This window comes from Canis lupus, chromosome 7, assembly GCF_048164855.1.
Source record: "Canis lupus baileyi chromosome 7, mCanLup2.hap1, whole genome shotgun sequence".
NCBI classification, from domain to species: Eukaryota; Metazoa; Chordata; class Mammalia; order Carnivora; family Canidae; genus Canis; species Canis lupus.
Genome location: NC_132844.1, coordinates 76,823,166 through 76,836,032, shown reverse-complemented (window position 1 = coordinate 76,836,032; position 12,867 = coordinate 76,823,166).

Genomic DNA, 12,867 nt, shown 5'->3' with positions numbered 1-12,867 from the left:
TTCCCTGTGAGAGCTGAGGACAGAGCAGAACCCTCCCGCATGCTGCCTGACTGTAGGAGTAGCTGCTAACATCCTAATGTTAGTGGCTGGGAGAGGTTGCGGGAAAAGCATGTGTGAGCACTCGGCCTGAACTCCCGTGTATCTGAGTTGAATACAGCGATTTCCAACGGCTTTCCTCAACCAGAGTGTAGCTAGGTTCCAAATCCCATGTACGAGCGGGTAGCAGACATCTGCCTCCCATGCATACACACTTCTGAGAGTTGAGCTTATGGACTGTACCTCCACATCCAGCCTACTGGTACCCTTGGCTTCTAAAAGGCCTAGGCTCGCTGTTTGACGGAAGTGCTGGGAGAGGTAATTGGAATCTCCCGGCACACAAGACGACTGCCTCCAAGCTCAATTCACGATTGCCCAGTAATTCTTGTGGTAGACAGGTGCTACATACTAAGTTCCATATGTGAGATGGTAGCTGAACGCCTTGTCCAAAAGCATCTTACTTCTGAGAGTTGAGCCCACCCTCAGTCCCTCACAGTTCCACACTGCCTGCAGAGTGAGTTTCACACGTCTTCACCAGAGACGATTGCCAGAGGCTTCTGAGTACAAGTTAACAATGCAGACCTGGAGGGTATCTCCAGGTGCAGTAGAGTGGTAATCTTGGAACCTCCTGACTCAGAGTACTGCTACCTTCTCACTGCCATAGGAATGCAGCTAGTTGACGGCTGGCTTCAAGACATGCTTCCCTGTGAGAGCTGAGGACAGGGCAGAACCCTCACGCATCCTGCCTGAGTGTACGAGTAGCTGCTAACATCCTTATGTTAGTGGCTGGGAGAGGTTGCGGGAAAAGCATGTGTGAGCACTGGGCCTGAACTCCCGTGTATCTGAGTTGAATACAGCGATTTCCAATGGCCTTCTTCAATCACAGTGTAGCTAGGTTCCAACTCCCATGTCCGAGTGGGTAGCAGACATCTGCCTCCCATGCATACACACTTCTGAGAGTTGAGCTTATGGCCTGTACCTCCACATCCAGCCTGCTGGTACCCTTGGCTTCTAAAAGGCCTAGGCTCGCTGTTTGACGGAAGTGCTGGGAGAGGTAATTGGAATCACCCGGCACACAAGACTAGTGCCTCCAAGCTCAGTTCAGCGATTTCCTAGTAATTCCTGTGGTAGACTGGTGCTACATACTAAGTTCCATACGTGAGAGGGTAGCTGAACGCCTTGTCCAAAACCATCTTACTTCTGAGAGTTGAGCTCACCCTCAGTCCCTCACAGTTCCACACTGCCTGCAGAGTGAGTTTCGCAGGTCTTTAGCAGAGACGTTTGCCAGAGGCTTCTGAGACGCAGGGTAACAATGCAGACTTGGAGGGTATCCCCAGGTGCAGTCGACTGGTAATCTTGGAACCTCCTGACTCAGAATACTGCTACCTTCTCACTGCCATAGGAATGCAGCTAGTTGACAGCTAGCTGGCTTAAAGACATGCTTCCCTGAGAGAGCTGAGGACAGGGCAGAACCCTCCCGCATGCTGCCTGACTGTAGGAGTAGCTGCTAACATCCTAATGTTAGTGGCTGGGAGAGGTTGCGGGTAAAGCATATGTGAGCACTGGGCCTGAACTCCCGTGTATCTGAGTTGAATACAGCGATTTCCAACGGCTTTCCTCAACCAGAGTGTAGCTAGGTTCCAAATCCCATGTACGAGCGGGTAGCAGACATCTGCCTCCCATGCATACACACTTCTGAGAGTTGAGCTTATGGCCTGTACCTCCACATCCAGCCTGCTGGTACCCTTGGCTTCTAAAAGGCCTAGGCTCGCTGTTTGACGGTAGTGCTGGGAGAGATAATTGGAATCTCCCGGCACACAAGACGAGTGCCTCCAAGCTCAATTCACGATTTCCCAGTAATTCTTGTGGTAGACAGGTGCTACATACTAAGTTCCATATGTGAGATGGTAGCTGAACGCCTTGTCCAAAAGCATCTTACTTCTGAGAGTTGAGCTCAGCCTCAGTCCCTCACAGTTCCACACTGCCTGCAGAGTTAGTTTCGCAGGTCTTCAGCAGAGACGTTTGCCAGAGGCTTCTGAGACGCAGGGTAACAATGCAGACCTGGAGGGTATCCCCAGGTGCAGTCGACTGGTAATCTTGGAACATCCTGACTCAGAATACTGCTACCTTCTCACTGACATAGGAATGCAGCAAGTTGACAGCTAGCTGGCTTCAAGACATGCTTCCCTGAGAGAGCTGAGTACAGGGCAGAACCCTCCCGCATGCTGCCTGACTGTAGGAGTAGCTGCTAACATCCTAATGTTAGTGGCTGGGAGAGGTTGCGGGAAAAGCATGTGTGAGCACTGGGCCTGAACTCCCGTGTATGTGGGTTGAATACAGCGATTTCCAACGGCTTTCCTCAACCAGAGTGTAGCTAGGTTCCAAATCCCATGTACGAGCGGGTAACAGACATCTGCCTCCTATGCATACACACTTCTGAGAGTTGAGCTTATGGCCTGTACCTCCACATCCAGCCTGCTGGTACACTTGGCTTCTAAAAGGCCTAGGCTCGCTGTTTGACGGAAGTGCTTGGAGAGGTAATTGGAATCTCCCGACACACAAGACGAGTGCCTCCAAGCTCAATTCACGATTTCCCAGTAATTCTTGTGGTAGACAGGTGCTATATACTAAGTTCCATATGTGAGAAGGTAGCTGAACGCCTTGTCCAAAAGCATCTTACTTCTGAGAGTTGAGCTCACCCTCAGTCCCTCACAGTTCCACACTGTCTGCAGAGTGAGTTTCGCCGGTCTTCAGCAGAGACGTTTGCCATAGGCTTCTGAGACGCAGGGTAACAATGCAGACCTGGAGGTTATCACCAGGTGCAGTAGACTGGTAATCTTGGAACCTCCTGACTCAGAATACTGCTACCTTCTCACTGCCATAGGAATGCAGCTAGTTGACAGCTGGCTTCAAGACATGCTTCCCTGTGAGAGCTGAGGACAGGGCAGAACCCTCCCGCATGCTGCCTGACTGTAGGAGTAGCTGCTAACATCCTAATGTTAGTGGCTGGGAGAGGTTGCGGGAAAAGCATTTGTGAGCACTGGGCCTGAACTCCCGTGTATCTGAGTTGAATACAGCGATTTCCAACGACTTTCCTCAACCAGAGTGTAGCTAGGTTCCAAATCCCATGTACGAGCGGGTAGCAGACATCTGCCTCCCATGCATACACACTTCTGAGAGTTGAGCTTAAGGCCTGTACCTCCACATCCAGCCTGCTGGTAGCCTTGGCTTCTAAAAGGCCTAGGCTCGCTGTTTGACGGAAGTGCTGGGAGAGGTAATTGGAATCTGCGGGCACACAAGACGAGTGCCTCCAAGCTCAATTCATGATTTCCCAGTAATTCTTGTGGTAGACAGGTGCTACATACTAAGTTCCATATGTGAGAAGGTAGCTGAACGCCTTGTCCAAAAGCATGTTACTTCTGAGAGTTGGGCACACCCTCAGTCCCTCACAGTTCCACACTGCCTGCAGAGTGTGTTTCACACGTCTTCACCAGAGACGATTGCCAGAGGCTTCTGAGTACAAGTTAACAATGCAGACCTGGAGGGTATCTCCAGGTGCAGTAGAGTGGTAATCTTGGAACCTCCTGACTCAGAGTACTGCTACCTTGTCACTGCCATAGGAATGTAGCTAGTTGACAGCTGGCTTCAAGACATGCTTCCCTGTGAGAGCTGAGGACAGGGCAGAACCCTCCCGCATCCTGCCTGACTGTAGGAGTAGCTGCTAACATCCTTATGTTAGTGGCTGGGAGAAGTTGCGGGAAAAGCATGTGTGAGCACTGGGCCTGAACTCCCGTGTATCTGAGTTGAATACAGCGATTTCCAATGGCCTCCTTCAATCACAGTGTAGCTAGGTTCCAACTCCCATGTCCGAGTGGATAGCAGACATCTGCCTCCCATGCATACACACTTCTGAGAGTTGAGTTTATGGCCTGTACCTCCACATCCAGCCTGCTGGTACCCTTGGCTTCTAAAAGGCCTAGGCTCGCTGTTTGACGGAAGTGCTGGGAGAGGTAATTGGAATCACCCGGCACACAAGACTAGTGCCTCCAAGCTCAGTTCAGCGATTTCTTAGTAATTCCTGTGGTAGACTGGTGCTACATACTAAGTTCCATACGTGAGAGGGTAGCTGAACGCCTTGTCCAAAACCATCTTACTTCTGAGATTTGAGCTCACCCTAAGTCCCTCATAGTTCCACACTGCCTGCAGAGTGAGTTTCGCAGGTCTTCAGCAGAGACGTTAGCCAGAGGCTTCTGAGACGCAGGGTAACAATGCAGACCTGGAGGGTATCCCCAGGTGCAGTCGACTGGTAATCTTGGAACCTCCTGACTCAGAATACTGCTACCTTCTCACTGACATAGGGATGCAGCTAGTTGACAGCTAGCTGGCTTCAAGACATGCTTCCCTGAGAGAGCTGAGGACAGGGCAGAACCCTCCCGCATGCTGCCTGACTGTAGGAGTAGCTGCTAACATCCTAATGTTAGTGGCTGGGAGAGGTTGCGGGAAAAGCATGTGTGAGCACTGGGCCTGAACTCCCGTGTATCTGAGTTGAATACAGCGATTTCCAACGGCTTTCCTCAACCAGAGTGTAGCTAGGTTCCAAATCCCATGTACGAGCGGGTAGCAGACATCTGCCTCCCATGCATACACACTTCTGAGAGTTGAGCTTATGGCCTGTACCTCCACATCCAACCTGCTGGTACCCTTGGCTTCTAAAAGGCCTAGGCTCCCTGTTTGACGGAAGTGCTGGGAGAGGTAATTGGAATCTCCCGGCACACAAGACGAGTGCCTCCAAGCTCAATTCACGATTTCCCAGTAATTCTTGTGGTAGACAGGTGCTACAAACTAAGTTCCATATGTGAGAAGGTAGCTGAACGCCTTGTCCAAAAGCATCTTACTTCTGAGTGTTGAGCACACCCTCAGTCCCTCACACTTCCACACTGCCTGCAGAGTGAGTTTCACACGTCTTCACCAGAGACGATTGCCAGAGGCTTCTGAGTACAAGTTAACAATGCAGACCTGGAGGGTATCTCCAGGTGCAGTAGAGTGGTAATCTTGGAACCTCCTGACTCAGAGTACTGCTACCTTCTCACTGCCATAGGAATGCAGCTAGTTGACAGCTGGCTTCAAGACATGCTTCCCTGTGAGAGCTGAGGACAGGGCAGAACCCTCCCGCATCCTGCCTGACTGTAGGAGTAGCTGCTAACATCCTTATGTTACTGGCTGGGAGAGGTTGCGGGAAAAGCATGTGTGAGCACTGGGCCTGAACTCCCGTGTATCTGAGTTGAATACAGCGATTTCCAATGGCCTTCTTCAATCACAGTGTAGCTAGGTTCCAACTCCCATGTCCGAGCGGGTAGCAGACATCTGCCTCCCATGCATACACACTTCTGAGAGTTGAGCTTATGGCCTGTACCTCCACATCCAGCCTGCTGGTACCGTTGGCTTCTAAAAGGCGTAGGCTCGCTGTTTGACGGAAGTGCTGGGAGAGGTAATTGGAATCACCCGGCACACAGGACTAGTGCCTCCAAGCTCAGTTCAGCGATTTCCTAGTAATTCCTGTGGTAGACTGGTGCTACATACTAAGTTCCATACGTGAGAGGATAGCTGAACGCCTTGTCCAAAACCATCTTACTTCTGAGAGTTGAGCTCAGCCTCAGTCCCTCACAGTTCCACACTGCCTGCAGAGTGAGTTTCGCAGGTCTTCAGCAGAGACGTTTGCCAGAGGCTTCTGAGACGCAGGGTAACAATGCAGACCTGGAGGGTATCCCCAGGTGCAGTAGACTGGCAATCTTGGAACCTCCTGACTCAGAATACTGCTACCTTCTCACTGCCATAGGAATGCAGCTAGTTGACAGCTGGCTTCAAGACATGCTTCCCTGTGAGAGCTGAGGACAGGGCAGTACCCTCCCGCATGCTGCCAAACTGTAGGAGTAGCTGCTAACATCCTAATGTTAGTGGCTGGGAGAGGTTGCGGGAAAAGCATGTGTGAGCACTGGGCCTGAACTCCCGTGTATCTGAGTTGAATACAGCGATTTCCAATGGCCTTCTTCAATCACAGTGTAGCTAGGTTCCAACTCCCATGTCCGAGTGGATAGCAGACATCTGCCTCCCATGCATACACACTTCTGAGAGTTGAGTTTATGGCCTGTACCTCCACATCCAGCCTGCTGGTACCCTTGGCTTCTAAAAGGCCTAGGCTCGCTGTTTGACGGAAGTGCTGGGAGAGGTAATTGGAATCACCCGGCACACAAGACTAGTGCCTCCAAGCTCAGTTCAGCCATTTCTTAGTAATTCCTGTGGTAGACTGGTGCTACATACTAAGTTCCGTACGTGAGAGGGTAGCTGAACGCCTTGTCCAAAACCATCTTACTTCTGAGATTTGAGCTCACCCTCAGTCCCTCACAGTTCCACACTGCCTGCAGAGTGAGTTTCGCAGGTCTTCAGCAGAGACGTTAGCCAGAGGCTTCTGAGACGCAGGGTAACAATGCAGACCTGGAGGGTATCCCCAGGTGCAGTCGACTGGTAATCTTGGAACCTCCTGACTCAGAATACTGCTACCTTCTCACTGACATAGGGATGCAGCTAGTTGACAGCTAGCTGGCTTCAAGACATGCTTCCCTGAGAGAGCTGAGGACAGGGCAGAACCCTCCCGCATGCTGCCTGACTGTAGGAGTAGCTGCTAACATCCTAATGTTAGTGGCTGGGAGAGGTTGCGGGAAAAGCATGTGTGAGCACTGGGCCTGAACTCCCGTGTATCTGAGTTGAATACAGCGATTTCCAACGACTTTCCTCAACCAGAGTGTAGCTAGGTTCCAAATCCCATGTACGAGCGGGTAGCAGACATCTGCCTCCCATGCATACACACTTCTGAGAGTTGAGCTTAAGGCCTGTACCTCCACATCCAGCCTGCTGGTACCCTTGGCTTCTAAAAGGCCTAGGCTCGATGTTTGACGGAAGTGCTAGGAGAGGTAATTGGAATCTCCCGGCACACAAGACGAGTGCCTCCAAGCTCAATTCACGATTTCCCAGTAATTCTTGTAGTAGACAGGTGCTACATACTAAGTTCCATATGTGAAAAGGTAGCTGAACGCCCTGTCCAAAAGCATCTTACTTCTGAGAGTTGAGCACACCCTCAGTCCCTCACACTTCCACACTGCCTGCAGAGTGAGTTTCACACGTCTTCACCAGAGACGATTGCCAGAGGCTTCTGAGTACAAGTTAACAATGCAGACCTGGAGGGTATCTCCAGGTGCAGAAGAGTGGTAATCTTGGAACCTCCTGACTCAGAGTACTGCTACCTTCTCACTGCCATAGGAATGCAGCTAGTTGACAGCTGGCTTCAAGACATGCTTCCCTGTGAGAGCTGAGGACAGGGCAGAACCCTCCCGCATCCTGCCTGATTGTAGGAGTAGCTGCTAACATCCTTATGTTAGTGGCTGGGAGAGGTTGCGGGAAAAGCATGTGTGAGCACTGGGCCTGAACTCCCGTGTATCTGAGTTGAATACAGCGATTTCCAATGGCCTTCTTCAATCACAGTGTAGCTAGGTTCCAACTCCCATGTCCGAGTGGGTAGCAGACATCTGCCTCCCATGCATACACACTTCTGAGAGTTGAGCTTATGGCCTGTACCTCCACATCCAACCTGCTGGTACCCATGTCTTCTAAAAGGCCTAGGCTCGCTGTTTGACGGAAGTACTGGGAGAGGTAATTGGAATCACCCGGCACACAAGACTAGTGCCTCCAAGCTCAGTTCAGCGATTTCCTAGTAATTCCTGTGGTAGACTGGTGCTACATACTAAGTTCCATACGTGAGAGTGTAGCTGAACGCCTTGTCCAAAACCATCTTACTTCTGAGAGTTGAGCTCAGCCTCAGTCCCTCACAGTTCCACACTGCCTGCAGAGTGAGTTTCACACGTCTTCACCAGAGACGATTGCCAGAGGCTTCTGAGTACAAGTTTACAATGCAGACCTGGAGGGTATCTCCAGGTGCAGTAGAGTGGTAGTCTTGGAACCTCCTGACTCAGAGTACTGCTACCTTCTCACTGCCATAGGAATGCAGCTAGTTGACAGCTGGCTTCAAGACATGCTTCCCTGTGAAAGCTGAGGACAGGGCAGATCCCTCCCGCATCCTGCCTGACTGTAGGAGTAGCTGCTAACATCCTTATATTAGTGGCTGGGAGAGGTTGCGGGAAAAGCATGTGTGAGCACTGGGCCTGAACTCCCGTGTATCTGAGTTGAATACAGCGATTTCCAATGGCCTTCTTCAATCACAGTGTAGCTAGGTTCCAACTCCCATGTCCGAGTGGGTAGCAGACATCTGCCTCCCATGCATACACACTTCTGAGAGTTCAGTTTATGTCCTGTACCTCCACATCCAGCCTGCTGGTACCCTTGGCTTCTAAAAGGCCTAGGCTCGCTGTTTGACGGAAGTGCTGGGAGAGGTAATTGGAATCACCCGGCAAACAAGACTAGTGCCTCCAAGCTCAGTTCAGCGATTTCTTAGTAATTCCTGTGGTAGACTGGTGCTACATACTAAGTTCCATACGTGAGAGGGTAGCTGAACGCCTTGTCCAAAACCATCTTACTTCTGAGATTTGAGCTCACCCTCAGTCCCTCACAGTTCCACACTGCCTGCAGAGTGAGTTTCGCAGGTCTTCAGCAGAGACGTTTGCCAGAGGCTTCTGAGACGCAGGGTAACAATGCAGACCTGGAGGGTTTCCCCGGGTGCAGTCGACTGGAAATCTTGGAACCTCCTGACTCAGAATACTGCTACCTTCTCACTGACATAGGAATGCAGCTAGTTGACAGCTAGCTGGCTTCAAGACATGCTTCCCTGAGAGAGCTGAGGACAGGGCAGAACCCTCCCGCATGCTGCCTGACTGTAGGAGTAGCTGCTAACATCCTAATGTTAGTGGCTGGGAGAGGTTGCGGGAAAAGCATGTGTGAGCACTGGGCCTGAACTCCCGTGTATCTGAGTTGAATACAGCGATTTCCAACGGCTTTCCTCAACCAGAGTGTAGCTAGGTTCCAAATCCCATGTACGAGCGGGTAGCAGACATCTGCCTCCCATGCATACACACTTCTGAGAGTTGAGCTTATGGCCTGTACCTCCACATCCAGCCTGCTGGTACACTTGGCTTCTAAAAGGCCTAGGCTCGATGTTTGACGGAAGTGCTGGGAGAGGTAATTGGAATCTCCCGGCACACAAGACGTGTGCCTCCAAGCTCAATTCACGATTTCCCAGTAATTCTTGTGGTAGACAGGTGCTACATACTAAGTTCCATATGTGAGATGGTAGCTGAACGCCTTGTCCAAAAGCATCTTACTTCTGAGAGTTGAGCCCACCCTCAGTCCCTCACAGTTCCACACTGCCTGCAGAGTGAGTTTCACACGTCTTCACCAGAGACGATTGCCAGAGGCTTCTGAGTACAAGTTAACAATGCAGACCTGGAGGGTATCTCCAAGTGCAGTAGAGTGGTAATCCTGGAACCTCCTGACTCAGAGTACTGCTACCTTCTCACTGCCATAGGAATGCAGCTAGTTGACAGCTGGCTTCAAGACATGCTTCCCTGTGAGACCTGAGGACAGGGCAGAACCCTCCCGCATGCTACCGGACTGTAGGAGTAGCTGCTAACATCCTTATGTTAGTGGCTGGGAGAGGTTGCGGGAAAAGCATGTGTGAGCACTGGGCCTGAACTCCCGTGTATCTGAGTTGAATACAGCGATTTCCAATGGCCTTCTTCAATCACAGTATAGCTAGGTTCCAACTCCCATGTCCGAGTGGGTAGCAGACATCTGCCTCCCATGCATACACACTTCTGAGAGTTGAGCTTATGGCCTGTACATCCACATCCAGCCTGCTGGTACCCTTGGCTTCTAAAAGGCCTAGGCTCGCTGTTTGACGGAAGTGCTGGGAGAGGTAATTGGAATCACCCGGCACACAAGACTAGTGCCTCCAAGCTCAGTTCAGCGATTTCTTAGTAATTCCTGTGGTAGACTGGTGCTACATACTAAGTTCCATACGTGAGAGGGTAGCTGAACGCCTTGTCCAAAACCATCTTACTTCTGAGATTTGAGCTCACTCTCAGTCCCTCACAGTTCCACACTGCCTGCAGAGTGAGTTTCGCAGGTCTTCAGCAGAGACGTTTGCCAGAGGCTTCTGAGACGCAGGGTAACAATGCAGACCTGGAGGGTATCCCCAGGTGCAGTCGACTGGAAATCTTGGAACCTCCTGACTCAGAATACTGCTACCTTCTCACTGACATAGGAATGCAGCTAGTTGACAGCTAGCTGGCTTCAAGACATGCTTCCCTGAGAGAGCTGAGGACAGGGCAGAACCCTCCCGCATGCTGTCTGACTGTAGGAATAGCTGCTAACATCCTAATGTTAGTGGCTGGGAGAGGTTGCGGGAAAAGCATGTGTGAGCACTGGGCCTGAACTCCCGTGTATCTGAGTTAAATACAGCGATTTCCAACGGCTTTCCTCAACCAAAGTGTAGCTAGGTTCCAAATCCCATGTACGAGCGGGTAGCAGACATCTGCCTCCCATGCATACACACTTCTGAGAGTTGAGCTTATGGCCTGTACCTCCACATCCAGCCTGCTGGTACCCTTGGCTTCTAAAAGGCCTAGGCTCGCTGTTTGACGGAAGTGCTGGGAGAGGTAATTGGAATCTCCCGGCACACAAGACGAGTGTCTCCAAGCTCTATTCACGATTTCCCAGTAATTCTTGTGGTAGACAGGTGCTACATACTAAGTTCCATATGTGAGAAGATACCTGAACGCCTTGTCCAACAGCATCTTACTTCTGAGAGTTGAGCACACCCTCAGTCCCTCACACTTCCACACTGCTTGCAGAGTGAGTTTCACACGTCTTCACCAGAGACGATTGCCAGAGGCTTCTGAGTACAAGTTAACAATGCAGACATGGAGGGTATCTCCAGGTGCAGTAGAGTGGTAATCTTGGAACCTCCTGACTCAGAGTACTGCTACCTTCTCAGTGCCATAGGAATGCAGCTAGTTGACAGCTGGCTTCAAGACATGCTTCCCTGTGAGAGCTGAGGACAGGGCAGAACCCTCCCGCATGCTGCCTGACTGTAGGAGTAACTGCTAACATCCTTATGTTAGTGGCTGGGAGAGGTTGCGGGAAAAGCATGTGTGAGCACTGGGCCTGAACTCCCGTGTATCTGAGTTGAATACAGCGATTTCCAATGGCCTTCTTCAATCACAGTGTAGCTAGGTTCCAACTCCCATGTCCGAGTGGGTAGCAGACATCTGCCTCCCATGCATACACACTTCTGAGAGTTGAGCTTATGGCCTGTACCTCCACATCCAGCCTGCTGGTACCCTTGGCTTCTAAAAGGCCTAGGCTCGCTGTTTGACGGAAGTGCTGGGAGAGGTAATTGGAATCACCCGGCACACAAGACTAGTGCCTCCAAGCTCAGTTCAGCGATTTCCTAGTAATTCCTGTGGTAGACTGGTGCTACATACTAAGTTCCATACGTGAGAGGGTAGCTGAACGCCTTGTCCAAAACCATCTTACTTCTGAGAGTTGAGCTCAGCCTCAGTCCCTCACAGTTCCACACTGCCTGCAGAGTGAGTTTCGCAGGTCTTCAGCAGAGACGTTTGCCAGACGCTTCTGAGACGCAGGGTAACAATGCAGACCTGGAGGGTATCCCCAGGTGCAGTCGACTGGTAATCTTGGAACCTCCTGACTCAGAATACTGCTACCTTCTCACTGCCATAGGATTGCAGCTAGTTGACAGCTGGCTTCAAGACATGCTTCCCTGAGAGAGCTGAGGACAGGGCAGAACCCTCCCGCATGCTGCCTGACTGTAGGAGTAGCTGCTAACATCCTTATGTTAGTGGCTGGGAGAGGTTGCGGGAAAAGCATGTGTGAGCACTGGGCCTGAACTCCCATGTATCTGAGTTGAATACAGCGATTTCCAATGGCCTTCTTCAATCACAGTGTAGCTAGGTTCCAACTCCCATGTCCGAGTGGATAGCAGACATCTGCCTCCCATGCATACACACTTCTGAGAGTTGAGTTTATGGCCTGTACCTCCACATCCAGCCTGCTGGTACCCTTGGCTTCTAAAAGGCCTAGGCTCGCTGTTTGACGGAAGTGCTGGGAGAGGTAATTGGAATCACCCGGCACACAAGACTAGTGCCTCCAAGCTCAGTTCAGCAATTTCTTAGTAATTCCTGTGGTAGACTGGTGCTACATACTAAGTTCCATACGTGAGAGGGTAGCTGAACGCCTTGTCCAAAACCATCTTACTTCTGAGATTTGAGCTCACCCTCAGTCCCTCACAGTTCCACACTGCCTGCAGAGTGAGTTTCGCAGGTCTTCAGCAGAGACGTTAGCCAGAGGCTTCTGAGACGCAGGGTAACAATGCAGACCTGGAGGGTATCCCCAGGTGCAGTCGACTGGAAATCTTGGAACCTCCGGACTCAGAATACTGCTACCTTCTCACTGACATAGGAATGCAGCTAGTTGACAGCTAGCTGGCTTCAAGACATGCTTCCCTGAGAGAGCTGAGGACAGGGCAGAACCCTCCCGCATGCTGCCTGACTGTAGGAGTAGCTGCTAACATCCTAATGTTAGTGGCTGGGAGAGGTTGCGGGAAAAGCATGTGTGAGCACTGGGCCTGAACTCCCGTGTATCTGAGTTGAATACAGCGATTTCCAATGGCCTTCTTCAATCACAGTGTAGCTAGGTTCCAACTCCCATGTCCGAGTGGGTAGCAGACATCTGCCTCCCATGCATACACACTTCTGAGAGTTGAGCTTATGGCCTGTACCTCCACATCCAGCCTGCTGGTAGCCTTGG